This window comes from Phoenix dactylifera, chromosome 5 (genome assembly GCF_009389715.1).
Source record: "Phoenix dactylifera cultivar Barhee BC4 chromosome 5, palm_55x_up_171113_PBpolish2nd_filt_p, whole genome shotgun sequence".
Lineage (NCBI taxonomy): Eukaryota > Viridiplantae > Streptophyta > Magnoliopsida > Arecales > Arecaceae > Phoenix > Phoenix dactylifera.
Window position 1 is genome coordinate 18,378,852 of NC_052396.1, and position 16,204 is coordinate 18,395,055.

Sequence of the window (16,204 nt, forward strand, 5' to 3'; positions counted from 1 at the left end):
CCAACAAGTTGGTAACACCCCTCAGCAGGAGAGAGTCGTCAATCCTGCCAGTGATACTCAGACAGGACAACAAGAGCCGGGCCTAGGCCAGGTTATGCAGACCATAGTGGGCCTTATGCAGATGCAACAGCAGGTACAACAGCAGTTGCTCCAACAACAAGCGCAGTTGCCCCAGACACAGCCACAGCAAGGACGAGGGGAATAGTGTGAATAACGTAGCAATATAGCTGAATTTAAGAGGCTGGCTCCTCCAGCTTTCAAGGGGACTACAGAACCGTTGGAAGCAGACAATTGGCTTACAGAGATAGAAAAAGCATTTGCTGTCTTGAGATGCCAGGATGATGAAAAAATTTTGTTTGCATCATACATGATGCAAGGTGAGGCATTCAACTGGTGGCGGATGTTGGAACATAAATATGAGCAGGATAGGGAGCCACTCACTTGGGCAAAATTTCGAGGAGCATTTTATGATAAGTATTTTCCTCGGAGTGTAAGGACACAGAAAGAGCAGGAGTTTATTCGTCTAAAGCAAAGAAATATGACTGTTGCAGAATATGAAGCTAAATTTACCGAGCTAGCCAAATTTGTTCCAAAGTTAGTCGAAGATGAACTAGATCGAACGCATAAATTTGAGATGGGACTAAAGATTGAAATTAGAAAACAAGTGGTACCTTATGAATTGACTACCTATGCAGCCGTGGTAAATAAAGCTTTAATAATTGAAAGGGAAGTTAATGATGAACGGTTGGAAAGGGAAAGAAATCAAAAGAAGAGGAACAGATCGAATGAATTTCAGGGGCAGAGCAATGAAAACGCCGAAAGTTCAAACAAGAAATCAACGAGTGACAACACTAAGCATTTGAATATCAATAAATGTTCTAGATGTGGTAAGGCTCATGCTGACAAGGATTGCCATTGGAACACCGGTGCCTGTTTTAGATGTGGTAAGATAGGTCATAAAATTGCAGACTGCCCACAAGGAAACGAGAATAGATCTACTCAGGCAATGGAAGGAAGCTAGGGGCCAAAGACTCAAGGAAGAGTATTTGCACTTACACAGCAAGATGCACAGGCTTCTGATGTGTTGACGACAGGTATTAATCTAGTCCCAATATTTATTTTTATTTATTGTCTAACCATACCCACTGCTCTTTGTTAGATAACTCATTATACTGCTAGAAAAGATTAAATAGTTACATAACATTTTTGATTAGTTGTCAAAAGAAGAATATAAACTTTTAAATTTCGAAAGTGTTCACACGGATTAAGACATAATAATGAATGTACCAATAAGCAAGTAATTCTAGGGAAAAAAAATCTAGACTTGACATGGATATGTTGAGGTTTAAACCAGTGTGTGCAGAGGAAATGTGGTGGATGGAATTATTTGACATTGGTCAGACAAGACGACTTTGATTTGAAGAGTGTTATGACTTGATTTGAAAGAAGTATTTTCTACTCTTGAATTGCATGTACGAAAATTTCGTGGACGAAATTTCTTTTAAGGGAGGAAGGATGTGAGACCCCGGAACTGGGCCCGGTCCATTTGACCAGCCCATCCCGAAGAAGGAGGAAGCCCTGTTTTTAGGGCTTCTTCTCCTTCTCTTTGAGGCCACCCGAGTCCTCTCTTCTTCCTCGTGCAGCCGCCCAAGAGGGAGCGAGAGGGAGAGAGAGAGAGAGGGAGGGAGCCGTCGGAGCCGGATTTCTTTTTTGGGTGAGCCGACGGAAGGGAGCTGCCGGATCTTCGCCGGGGCTGAGGTAAGGATTCTAGCTTCACCGCTTTGTTATACCATTTGATAAAAGAAGAAGAAGAAGAAGAAGAAGAAGAGAGAAGGAAAAGGAGGGGGAGGCACCTGTGGCAGTCGGCATGCCTTCGGCCACAGGCATCGCCGGCCCTCAGTGGCGGCCACCTTGAGGACCGGAGAGCACCACCTTCCCTTGTTCCTCTTCTCTGTTCAGTGAAAACAGAGAAGGAATAGTGGAAGGAGAAAGAGAGAAAGAAAGAAAGAAAGAAAGGAGAAGAGAGGGAAGAAGGAGAAGGCCGACTGCTGCGGGCTTTTCCTCTTCTCCCGTGCGCATACCTCCTCCTTGGGAAGGAGAAAGCCGGCCGCCGCGGGCGCCGCCGGCCTTGTCTTGACGTCTCTCGAGCTCGCCGACCTCCCTTTGCAGGAGAAGAAAGAAGAAGAAAGAAAGGGGGGAGGAGAAGAAGTCGGGAGAAGAGGAGGAGGAGGAGGAAGAAAAAAAAAAGAAAGAAGAAAGAAAGAGGGGAAGGAAGAAAGAAGTCGGGAGAAGGTTCTGGAGAAGAGAAGAAAAGAAAAAAAAAAAGGGAAGGGAAGGAAAGAAAAGAAAAGAAAAAGAAAAGAAAAGAAAAGAAAAGCAAGAAAAAGAAAAGAAAAAAATAAATAAATAAGTAAAGGGAGAGGATGGTTTACGGGTATGAACCCGAATCCGAACCCGAACCCGGGGGGGCTAGACACTTCTGCAGGGTCAGCCCTGGGAGAATGTTAAAATTTAAGTTTTATATATATTGTGATGAATTTTAAAAGAAAAATATGATTTTTGGATATTAGGTTCTGCGAGGGATTTGTGAGATTAATTGGATTTGTTGTGGATCGCGTTCGATGTAAGTAATGAACTGCCTTCTCTAGACTCTTTATTTATATAATATTATTTTTGCATCGAATAAATTGTTAATGAATTTATATGGGATTTATGAATTTTACGATATGATGTTTTGAATGAAAAATGGATATGTGAATTAGAATAATATTTTTTCGGACTATTGTTACATTACTGTTTTTGCATCGTATATGCATATTTAGATCGGATTATGATATATTATGTTACAAAAGAATTTTGATGTGCATCAGATTTAGAACTCTCAGCCTGGCTATGTTCTGGACCCTGCCAATAGGGGGTTATGCATGGCAATTCTGGCCCCACCACAGGGTATAAGTGCGGTTCTGTTTCTGGCCTAGCCACAGGGTATAAGTGTGGTCGTAGCTAAAGGCTGATGAGATGAATATGATTTGTTTCGAATCAGATTTATGATTATGTATATAGATAATTGAAAAAATATGAATTTTAATGAATTTGTGCTTGAAAAGGAATTGATTATGTTATTATGTTGATTCATCGTAATTTGTATTTATATTTTATGTTATTATATGAATTGACTAGTTAAGGTGTTTATTACTTACTGGGCTGTCTAGCTCATTATACAATTTCTTGTTGTTTTACAGATTCCGAGAACTAACCTATCGGGGATTTAAAAATGGGAGAGCGACTAGAAGAACTGAAGCACAAGTTATCCTAGATTAGGCTTTATTTAAATTGATGTTTTATATTTATTGTTCCGCTGCGTATTTAGAACTGTGAGACTATATAATTTGTGTCAGTCAATGGAATAAGATTGCATTTATTTCAGCTGAATTATTTTATTTATATAACTGAGATGTTTGGTTAAGATGTCTTGCATGCTCGTGGGAAGAGTTTCCTATGGGTGTGCGGCGGTTGGCGCGGACCCCCGGCTCGCGATCTCGGGCCGGGGGCGTGACAACTTTTATGGTATCAGAGCCAGGTGAACCATAACCTATGTGGACTAGAGGACACTGCAGCACGGATCCATTGGGGCTAACCATGAGCCGATCATGGTGTTTGTGATTAGATTTGAATGGATTTGAATCCTTAGCCTGACGAGGACGTCAGGGCTTGAACGGGGGGAGTATGTGAGGACCCGTGCGGGCGTGTGTTTAGTCCTACATCGGTTATTCGCTGGGTAGATCTTGGGTATTTATACATGATCAAGGAACCGAAATAGTAACTTCTGGCTAGCCATTTTGGGTGAGGTCCTGGGTTGTTACATGTATATTTTAAAAGGTCATAATATTTCATGAGTTTACATGTAAATTCAATTTACTTACAAATCTAGGCAGTCCAGTTCTTTGTTCTATAGAGATCAAAAATTAAAAAAATCATGTAATTCAAAACATATGAGTAAATTTTCTACTTCAGAATTTTTGGGTCCAAGTAGCCATACATCAATATCTGAAAAATGGAGATCTATGGTCCAATTAAACATTTAATTTTTCTTGACTATGCTGCATAGGAGAAAATAAGATTATAACAAATATTCAAAGAGAGGAGTGGTGAAGGTGGTGTGCTAAGCCATACAAATCAATGAGGAAACAAAGACATTTCACTCTCTTTAAATCTTTCCTCTCGAAATCTCTCCCTGCATGTCTTGCCGCAAGTCATTCTAATAAAACTGTTTAGAATTTCATCATTTAAAAAAATAGAAATGATAAAATAATTATTTTGAGATTGAAAACATAAAACATATCATACATTCTTAATAAGAAAAAGTCAATAACCTGATTGTTTAATTAGTTAAACTTCATATCAAGAATGGAAATAAAAATGTAGTATTGAAATTAAAAACATCGTTTATATAATAATTTAATACCGTGATTGATGACCCAAAGATTGATTTAAAGATTGATTTTGATGATCACAAAACCTTGAAGTATAAATACTAATGTGTGTATTGCAAGAAGAAAAATAATTTGTTTTGCAAGGAACATAGCAAGTTGGATAAACACAAGAAGGCCTCAAAAGCTCTCAAGAAGAGTTGGAAGAAAGCTACACTTCATTGGCCCAAGTTTCAAGATCAAAGGATTCAAGTTGGAGGAGCAAATTCAAAGAAAAATTCAAAAGAATAGTCCTCGAGTCAACTCCTGGAAGTTTAGAGTCGACTCTGGCACTCTAGAGTTTCAAGAAACAGTGCTCGAGTCGACTCCGATACTCTACGAGTCGACTCCGACTGAGAACAAACAAAAAGACAGAAAGTTGATTTTCAGCGCTACAGTGCTTGAGTCGACTCCTACTTCAGTGCTACAGTGCGGAGTCGACTCCCAGCTACAGTGCTGACAGACTACTATTCACAAGTGACTCATGTTTCAGCCGAGTCGACTCCAGCACGCTGGGAGGCATAACGGCTAGTTTTTTCTTGATTCCAACGGCTCTATTTTTGTCTCTAACGGCTAGATTTTTGTTTTCACTCCCTCTAAAGCTATAAAATCAAGAGGAGAGCTAGGAAAGAAGGTATGGAAGTGGGAGAGAAAATTTAGGAAAGAGATTTCAAAGAGATTACAAGAGAAATCTCCCAAAAGCATAAAAGGGCCATTCAAAGTAAAAGAGAGAGAAGAAGAGCATCCAAGTGAATCCCAAAGCTGCTTCTCCAACTGTGTGCTGCCTCGGTGATCCTCTACTTCGAGCAAAATCAGAAGAGGGTCAAGTAAAGAAGAAGCCGAGTTCCTTCATCTACAAATTTGGTTGAGGGCTTCTTCTCTTTACTTTACTTGTTTATATTTGCTATATTTGCTTATTTGAGAAGCTTGTATTTGATTTAAACTCTTGTTCTAATATCTTGTAACTTGATTCAATCAAGGAATTGAATCAAGGGATTAAGGTTTGTTGGTGAGCCAAAGAGAAAACCAACGTTGTAAGGTTGTGGTTGGTGAGCCTTTGGAAAAACCAACTGGGTTGATTGTGAACCCGGAAAACAATCGTTGTAAGGTTGTGGTTGGTGAGCCTTTGGGAAAACCAACTGGGTTTGATTGTGAACCCGGAAAAACAATCGGTTGGTTCTAGTCGGTGAGCCTGTGAAAACCGACCGAGTTCGTTGTGATCTCGCAAAACAACAAGTTGGGTTGTGAGCTTGTAAAACAATCGGCTGTAATCTGAGGGATTATAGTGAAATTCCCAAGAGGTTTTAGGAAGTGGATGTAGGTGCTGGGATGCACCGAACCACTATACTTTTGTTGTGTCTGTGATGCTCTTTTTTATCTAACTTCCTCACTCACTTACTTAGATAAATTGCTTGCTTAACTCTTCTCCGCGCATCCTTTAGTTGCAAGCATATTCAATTTACTTAATCAAGTCTCATTCAATATAACTGCATTAAGACTCATTGTATTGAATTGCATACTCGGGCAAACTTAGACTAATCTTTTATTGAGTCCGCTGCTTATTAGTTGATTAGATTTGAATCATACTCTTGCTAAGTTTAAATTCCACTATGCATCCATACAACTTAGCTTAATTAACTCTAAAAGATTAGAAGTAGTTGAAAAGTTTTAAAAGACCCAATTCACCCCCCCTCTTGGGTTGTCACCTTGGGCAACAAGTGGTATCAGAGCAGGTGCTCTTCTATTAATTATAGTCTTAACCGACTAGAGCTAAAGATTATGACAACCCCACATAATACATTATTTGCCGAGGGACTTTTCATAAACAGACCTTCACCTTTTGATGGAACTTACTATATTCAATGAAAAGCTAGAATGAAAATTTTTGTTCAATCACAAAACTATAAAATATGGAATATCATTATAAATGGCCCTCACACACTCTCTCAAGTCGTCAATGAAAAAAACTTAGCACAATTGAATGCTAATGCTATGAACATTCTATATTGTGCTATCCATGAATCTATATTTCATAAGATTTCTGCATGCATATCTGCTAAGGAGATCTGGGATACTTTAGAAAATATTTATGATGAATCTCAGATTAGCTCACATGTGCTTCAATTACATACTAACAATGAGACTGCAGAAAAAGGTGTTGAATCTCCCACCTCAGTCGAGTCGACTCCAAGTATTTCAGAGTCGACTCCCAAATTAGCCGAGTCGACTCCAACAAGGCTCGAGTCGACTCCGAGGTAGAACAGTTCAAAAGACAGAGAATCATCTTTTAGGCCTCTGAGAGCGAGACGTCTCCCGAAGATCTCGAGTCGACTCTCAAGTCAGTCGAGTCGACTCCAAGTAAACCCGAGTCGACTCGAGGAAGAAAGAACAACAAAAAAATTCAAAAGCTTCCTAAAGACAAAGAAGAAGAGGAAGCTAGATGAAAGAAAGAAAGAGATAAAAAGGAAGAAAGCCTTGACCAAGGAAGAGTCAAACAAGAAAATGAAAGCTAGGAACAACAATGATGATATTAGCTCCAAAGAACTACAAGAGGTAACTAACTTGTGCTTCATGGCACAAGAAGATAAGGTAAAATCTGAATCTACCTTTACATCAAATGATTTTCAAGAAGAATTTCCTTATGATGAATTATTAAATACTTTTCATGATTTGTATGGTGAATGTAGAAAATTAGCTATAAAGAATAAAAATCTTAAGAAACTAAATCTGAAAATTTCAAAAAAAAAAAAATTCTAGTGATAAAATACAAGATAAACTAAATTCTGAAAATGAAAGCTTAAGGTTAAATTTAGAACAATTGATTCAAAAAAATCAGAGTTTAATTAAAGAAAATCAAAACTTAAGTAAAGAAATTAACCAATTAAAATCTTTTATTAACAAATTCACTGTAAGTTCAGAAATATTAAAAATGATGTTTGAAAGTCAATATGTTGCTTATGATAAATCAAAACTTGGCTTGACACCTTTATTTAATAATAAATCTCTAGAGAAAAAGGTTATCAATGCATCAAGCAAACCATTAAACAAGATAACTTATTTCAAACATGAAAAGAATGGGCATAACAACTTTTCCCATCGTTCTAACACAATTAAATCAAATGGTAAAGTTATTACTATTAAACAGATTTGGGTTCCAAAAGGAACCATATGTCCTAACTCTCAAGGACCCAAGCAAGCTTGGGTACCCAAAATGAAAACATGAGGATGTAGACATAGGTGTGCCAAGATACCCATGGAACAAAAGAAACTTAAAATATACTTATGAAAAGTAATTAACAAAAATAATAATAATGAAATCAGTAATCTTTGCATCTCATCATTATTTTTGCTTTAGTACTTGATATGAATTGCAAGTATTGATCAATTTTGTGATATAGAAAATACTTTTGGAAATATAATCAAATCACTTCATTTTATAGTATGCTTTACTCACTATTGGATAAATTGCTAAATGATTAATCAATTTATTAAGAATAAATCTATGAATTCTCTATATGCTTGATTGAGAGTTTTTATCCATGGCATTATTGTTTATTGATCATAGACATAAGAATATGTGCTTAATATGCTCTTAAAAAAATATATATTATGCATTATAAATACTAATATTAAAGTTTTTTTTTGGGCATATAAAATTAACTTATGCTAGTATGGACTTAATTTCAAAAGACCTTGTCATTGGCTTACTTAGATTATCTTCTGAAAGGTCAAAGTTTGCTATGCATGTTAACTAAGGAAACAAACAAAAATCAATTTCTAAATCTAATGATGTTGTTTCCAACACTAAGTTTTCAAAAGCTTACACTGGGTTTGTTCTTGGCATTGAAATATTTTCTGCATTGGCACAAACTCACAAAAAGGGTTCAAATGAAAAAGGTTTGCAAACTATGAAAATAAAGAAGTATCATGGGATAGTCTTGAAAACCAATTTTTATCAAGTTGTGCACAGAAAATAATATTGAATACAATTGTTTCAGCACCAAGAACACCATAAGTAAAATAGGGTTAATAGAATTCTTGAAGAAATGAAAAAGACAATTGTGTATGATAGTCATTTTTAAAAGCTATCATCACTACTTGTCATACATATGATTTCTATTAGATCTATTTTTGATGAAAACTTCTTTTGATCTTCTGAAAAATAGAAAATGAACTATTGCATATCTTTCATATTTATCAGTAGTATATGTTATACTTGATATGGTTTCTTGAAAGTAATGCCAAATCTGATAGAGATATGTCTATTCTTGGATATCATTCATCAAGCAATGCATATAGAATATTCAATGAAAAGATTTTAGTTGCAGAAATATCAATTCATTTTATTCTTTATGAGACTAATGATTTATTATCAAGATACTAAAATCAAATTATATATGTATATGGTTAATCTTTTACATATAACAATCTGAAAACATGTTAATAATTAGAACCAAATTGAGTTTTTCAGAAATGCACTTAATGAAGAAAAATTGATGACTACTAAAAGACTAAATCAAGAAAAGATGAAATAGATCTTGATGAAATTCTTGCATGATTAGAAGTAAAGATCACCATTATCATTTGGTTGCTTTATGAGCTTTATATTCTATCAAATGAGTGTGTAGAATGGACTCCTATGTGCTTACTTTATTAAAGAAGATATATGTTAAATAACCACCATATTTGAAAACACTCATTACAAATATGATAAAGCAATATATGATTTGAAACAAGCATCAAAAGCATGATATAAAAGCTTAAGCAACCTTTTTGATAGAAAGTAATAGTGATAAATCTATGCATCAAAAAGAAGAATTTGTGATATCTTACTTGCTCAAAGTATACATTGATGACATCATTTTTGGTTCTACTAATAGAGATTTATATGAAGATTTTACTAAGCTCATGCAAGGTGAGTTTGAAATATGTATGATGAATGAATTAACATTTTCTCTCGAACTCCAAATTAAGCCAAGCAAGAAAGGGGATCTTCATTGACCAAAGTTAGTCCACAAGAAAACTCTTATAGAAGATTGGCATGAAGAAGGTATGTCTATGACCCCATCTTGTAGAATTTGAAAAGGATGAGCAAAGTAGATCTATTATTTTAAAGCTGTATTGAAGCATGATAGAATAATTATTTTATCATACAGCTAGTAGACCAGATTGTATGCTCATTATGTGCCCTTGTGCAAGACTTCAATCTAACTCTAATGATTCATAATCTGAATTTTGATAGAAACAACTGTTTAAGATAAATTGATTAAAATTTAGCTAACATGTCTTATTGATAATTATCTTAAGCAAATAGAATCTAAGCTAAATTGATTCTGAAAATAAAAAATTGATTTGACCTTGATAAATCTTCCTATTGCTTCACATGCTTGTCCTTGAACCTTCTTGGTTAATGAAACTATCTCTTAAGTTCAAGTGACATGTGCTTGCTTATATTTAGGTAATCTCTTGAGTAAAGTGACTCAACTTTCAACTATTGTCATATCTTATGTTGAGTCATCTAGTTAAGAAAAATGTTGTATGAATGTTTTGTATCTCGAAGAAACTAATGACTTTCTTTCAAGAAAGAAAAGGATTTTGTTGATAATGCAGGATCTATGAGCAAGAAATAAGAAATTTCAACTTGAAGGACACCTCTATAAAAGGTACAATAAACATTCACATGCAAACAAGAGAGAGGACTTTCTTCAGCCAAAAGGTTACACATAAGAAATCTAGTAGGTATTTGACTTGAAGAATGCAGAATGATTCGGTAATTTTAGATACCTCTCTCATAAATTAGCTGAGCAAAGTCATTAACTTAAATCTTACTATGGCATGATTAAAGTCTTTAATTATTAATTTCTTGATATCATGTCTATATATGTATTGATTGACTTATGCTTTTAGAAATTGTTTCATGGTTTGCCCAAACTAAAATATATCTTTGCCTATGTCATAACCATGAACTACACAAGTTTATGCTTAAAATTTTGATTTAAAATAACTTGTGAGAAACTATGAATCCTTGAGCATAATGAAAATGTTGTTTGCATGATATACATCTATATGATACATAAGATTATTTCTTTATTCTGCTCTTTCATATAAATTACTTGAGAATAACAAAAAGAGAGAGAGATAAAGAAAAGAAAATAGATATTATTCAAGAGAAGTAAAATCTAAGTAAAGACAAATACTCCAATCTTAAGGAAAAGCAAAACAAGCATAATATATTCTGCACATTTGTGAGACCTGTGTGAGCATTCCTTTGGAAGAGATAAAATTCGTAATTAATTACACTTAAACAGAGAAAATTTGAAGTGAACATTTTAACCTTTCTATATTGCTCATCATAGGGATGGTGCCAATGGGGAGGCTAATGGTAGTACCCGGCACTATTTGACCCAACTATTCGGTGTAGGGTATATTAGGGACGGCACAAGAGGGAGGCTAGTGGTAGTACCTCGTACCCCTTCCAACTCCACCGGATAGTGAGCAAATAGAGTATAGAGCATAAGAAAGTAAAAATGAAAAACAATATCAAAATGTTCGTTAATTGGTTAAGAAAAGAAATTCAAAAAAATGAGGAAATGAATGACAAAGTAAATGAAAGTATATAAGAGGAATCAAGTCAAGTGTTAATCACTTGGAAACACACCTTAAGGATGAAATCAGTGGAAGATTATATTTAAATAGAGGGAGTTTATTTGAAAAGAATTGATTTTGATCCTTGACATGCTTTTTCTTAATATTTTAATGCATGACTTAACACATGATATATTTTGCATGTGGCATGATGTTCTGAATTATGGGTTCTCAATATTTTGTAATGCTCCATGCTTGGATAATTTGATTGAATGTTTGAAATACTATATGAAGTTATTTTATGGTATTATTGAAAAGAAATTTTAGATTTGTCGTTCACAATCATCTTTGAAATCTGAAAGTTGAATAAATTTGTAAAAAGGAGAAGAGAAGTATATCTCTATTTAGGCAAAATGAATTGATTTTGTTTTATTTTTCAACTTGCCTAACTTTGGTATATAATGTTCTAATTCATACCAAAACTCAACATAAATACAAATATTCTGAATATGCTCTTATATGTTTGAAATATGTATTTTCAATCGTAATGATTTAAGATGAGCTACAATGTGGAAGATACATATCTCAAATTATGATTTTGAAAGCCTCTATTGAAAATCTTTATGAAATTCAGAATCTGATTTTGTATAAAAGCTTAAACTCAATAATGATTTCTAGATAAAAACTACAGTTTAAGAAAAATAGAATAATTCTGATGCCTTGATTGTTTGCCCCGATACGCATATGAAACATATCATTTCTTATCTTTAAAGTGTACTAATATTGGTCTAAATGATGTGTCTTTCGATGATCTTGATTGCAAACAAATATTTTTAAATATATTATTTTATTTTGATATTGAAAAGATTTATTGTGCTTCATGTATACATTGTTGAAAAACTATGATTAAGAAATTAAGTTCTATAAATATATATACCTCAATGATCATCTATATATTTTTCTCTCCTACATTCTTAAAGACTTCCATCAAAATATATATAGAGAGTGAATGATCCTAAAGCTAGAAATATTTTAACTCACTCAAATGACTCTTAAAAGAAAGAAAATGTAATTGCTTTTAAAAGAAATTGAGCTTCAAAAGAATTATTTTTTGATTAATATTTCAGTACATTTTCTCAAAGATTAAGAGGAAGCATAACTTGTTCTTGAAAGATTAAAAAGAGCAATTGCTATAAATTTTGAATAATTCTAGATCACTCTACATTCTTGCTATCATAAAGTTTCAGTTTTATTCACGTTTATCATTAAAATCTGAAATTCAACAAAAGAAAAGAATGATTAAAGAAGAATGCATCTTTTGAGGGGGAGCTTTAGATATTCAGTATCTTATCCTAAAGTTACTTTAATTTGATGCATACCTTGAATTTTATGGATTGATTTTGATGAACCTCCTTGTGTGGACTTACTAGCCTTAGTTACATAATAAGCCTATACCTTGAGTTGAGCTCTATAGAGGTTATCTTATCTCAAACTTTGAGCTTTATGAAAATATACTCTCATTAGTATAAACTATGCTGAAACTCATAGAACATATTTTTTCGAGATCGACAATTTGAATGTTTCATTGAACAATTCTAAACTCTTAAATGGAATGTTCAATTAAGGAGGAGAAAGAAAATTTTTAGGAGGAGAGATCATATAGAACTTAATTGCATAAATCCATAACTAAAGGAGAGAGAAAGAATACTAAATGAGAAGTGATCCTAATACTCTCCAATATGTATCATCTGAAATTTAATCTGAAAATCTTTACGATACACCTTGAGGCTTGTTATTTGGTTAGTATATCTTATGCATCAATCATGAACCAAATTGAAATTCAAATAGTTGATCTTAAGAGCCTCTAATTTAATGAAAAAGGGGGAGAATAATGTGTTGAATTTTTCTGAGTATCTCTTAGAAAACTTATTTTTGGAATTCACTAATGAGTTCTTATTGGCTTGTTCTTTAGAACTTCAATTTTGTGCAAATTCATTATTATATGTACCAAAATATGCTTCTTTTTAAAGGAATAAAGTCTTAAAAAAAACTTTAAAAGAACCTTCAAAGCCTTGAATTTTATGTATGCTCTAAGATATATCATAAATTGCATGAATTCATGTTTTGGTATTTATGCCACAATATTTCTACTTCATAAAAGAACTTTGCAATGATACTTAATATATTGCTCTTATACTCTGAAAATTAGTTAAATTACTCTCATGTTGCTAAAATACTTAATATATTGGGCAAAAGATCTTAAATGAACAAGCTTTCATACTTATTATTAAAGAAAGGTTAGATTTCCATTCGTGCTTTCTTTGAATATCATTTGTGGTACTTCTTGAATTAACTTAAGAAAGATTCCACCTACACTTGATTTGAAAACTATCTTTGGAATCATATTCGATGTGTTCTGCTCTAAAATTATCTTAATTGGCTCTGGTCTATGCTCATTAATCTTTTTTCAACATTATTGCCTTGAGTTATATGATTCATATTCTTGCAATAATTTGACATGCAAATCAGAGTACAATAAGAAATATTTGAGTATTCTTATCTTTGTGCTTAATGTTTCACTATCTTTTTGATGTTGTCAAAAAGGGGGAGAAATATCTAAGTATATGCTCATAATGCTTTATATGTTGATTATGTTAAGTTGATTAAATCTAAAGCATTATCATGAAGTATATGCTCATAATGCTTTATGTGTTGATTATGTTAAGTTGATTAAATCTAAAGCATTATCATAAAGTATATGTTAAATCTACTTCATGCAACTTAGCTATGCATTACTTCTAGAACACAATATATTCTATATTGCATATACTCCAAGTTTTGTCATCATCAAAAAGGGGGAGACTGATGACCCAAAGATTGATTTAAAGATTGATTTTGATGATCACAAAACCTTGAAGTATAAATACTAATGTGTGTGTTGCAAGAAGAAAAATAATTTGTTTTGCAAGGAACATAGCAAGTTGGATAAACACAAGAAGGCCTCAAAAGCTCTCAAGAAGAGTTGGAAGAAAGCTACACTTCATTGGCCCAAGTTTCAAGATCAAAGGATTCAAGTTGGAGGAGCAAATTCAAAGAAAAATTCAAAAGAATAGTCCTCGAGTCGACTCCTGAAAGTTTAGAGTCGACTCTGGCACTCTAAAGTTTCAAGAAACAGTGCTCGAGTCGACTCCGATACTCTACGAGTCGACTCCGACTGAGAACAAACAAAAAGACAGAAAGTTGATTTTCAGCGCTACAGTGCTCGAGTCGACTCCTACTTCAGCGCTACAGTGCGGAGCGACTCCCAGCTACAGTGCCGACAGACTACTATTCACAAGTGACTCCTGTTTCAGCCGAGTCGACTCCTACTTCAGCCGAGTCGACTCCAGCACGCTGGGAGGCATAACGGCTAGTTTTTTCTTGATTCCAACGGCTCTATTTTTGTCTCTAACGGCTAGATTTTTGTTTTCACTCCCTCTAAAGCTATAAAATCAAGAGGAGAGCTAGGAAAGAAGGTATGGAAGTGGGAGAAAATATTTAGGAAAGAGATTTCAAAGAGATTACAAGAGAAATCTCCCAAAAGCATAAAAGGGCCATTTAAAGTAAAAGAGAGAGAAGAAAAGCATCCAAGTGAATCCCAAAGCTTCTTCTCCAACTGTGTGCTGCCTCGGTGATCCTCTACTTCGAGCAAAATCAGAAGAGGGTCAAGTAAAGAAGAAGCCGAGTTCCTTCATCTACAAATTTGGTTGAGGGCTTCTTCTCTTTACTTTACTTGTTTATATTTGCTATATTTGCTTATTTGAGAAGCTTGTATTTGATTTAAACTCTTGTTCTAATATCTTATAACTTGATTCAATCAAGGGATTGAATCAAGGGGTTAAGGTTTGTTGGTGAGCCAAAGGGAAAACCAACGTTGTAAGGTTGTGGTTGGTGAGCCTTTGGAAAAACCAACTGGGTTGATTGTGAATCCGGAAAACAATCGTTGTAAGATTGTGGTTGGTGAGCCTTTGGGAAAACCAACTGGGTTTGATTGTGAACCCGGAAAAACAATCGGTTGGTTCTAGTCGGTGAGCCTGTGAAAACCGACCGAGTTCGTTGTGATCTCGCAAAACAACAAGTTGGGTTGTGAGCTTGTAAAACAACCGGCTGTAATCTGAGGGATTATAGTAAAATTCCCAGGAGGTCTTGGGGAGTGGATGTAGGTGCTGGGATGCACCGAACCACTATACGTTTGTTGTGTCTGTGATGCTCTTTGTTATCTAACTTCCTCACTCACTTACTTACTTAGATAAATTGCTTGCTTAACTCTTCTCCGCGCATCCTTTAGTTGCAAGCATATTCAATTTACTTAATCAAGTCTCATTCAATATAACTGCATTAAGACTCATTGTATTGAATTGCATACTCGGGCAAACTTAGACTAATCTTTTATTGAGTCCGCTGCTTATTAGTTGATTAGATTAGAATCATATTCTTGCTAAGTTTAAATTCCACTATGCATCCATACAACTTAGCTTAATTAACTCTAAAAGATTAGAAGTAGTTGAAAAGTTTTAAAAGACCCAATTCACCCCCCCTCTTGGGTTGTCACCTTGGGCAACAGTGATATTCTTCCTATTCTTATTCATAAAAGTCCTAAAATACTTACAATTTGACTTCATCCGATTTCTTATCATAAATCTAAACTGAAAGACTACATGTTCTGTTGACAAAACTAATCTATTGGTGAAATCCAAAAATTTATGCAAAAAAATTAACAAGAAATATACAAGGTTAAATCTAAATCATTACTTCACCGAGTTTTATGGCAACTTGTTAATTAAATTAGATATGACAAAGACATTCAAGAAAAGAATTGTTCTTCATTGCTTTTTTCTGACAAAAGGTTTTCTCATACTCATAAATAAAGTGAACCATACAAAATGTATTCATGTAGGGGTTGGCTCTATAACTTATAGAATAATAAAGTTTTCGCCTTATATTGGTCTAGTATAACTTCACTTAAGATATATGTCATTCATCAGATATTGACTATTGCCAAAGAGCACTATAGTTATTTTAAGCAAATCGAGACAAACTTATAGCATGTATTTCAGGAAAATATAGAATCGTTGATATTTTATGATTTATAGTTGTGTTTGGGGATTTTT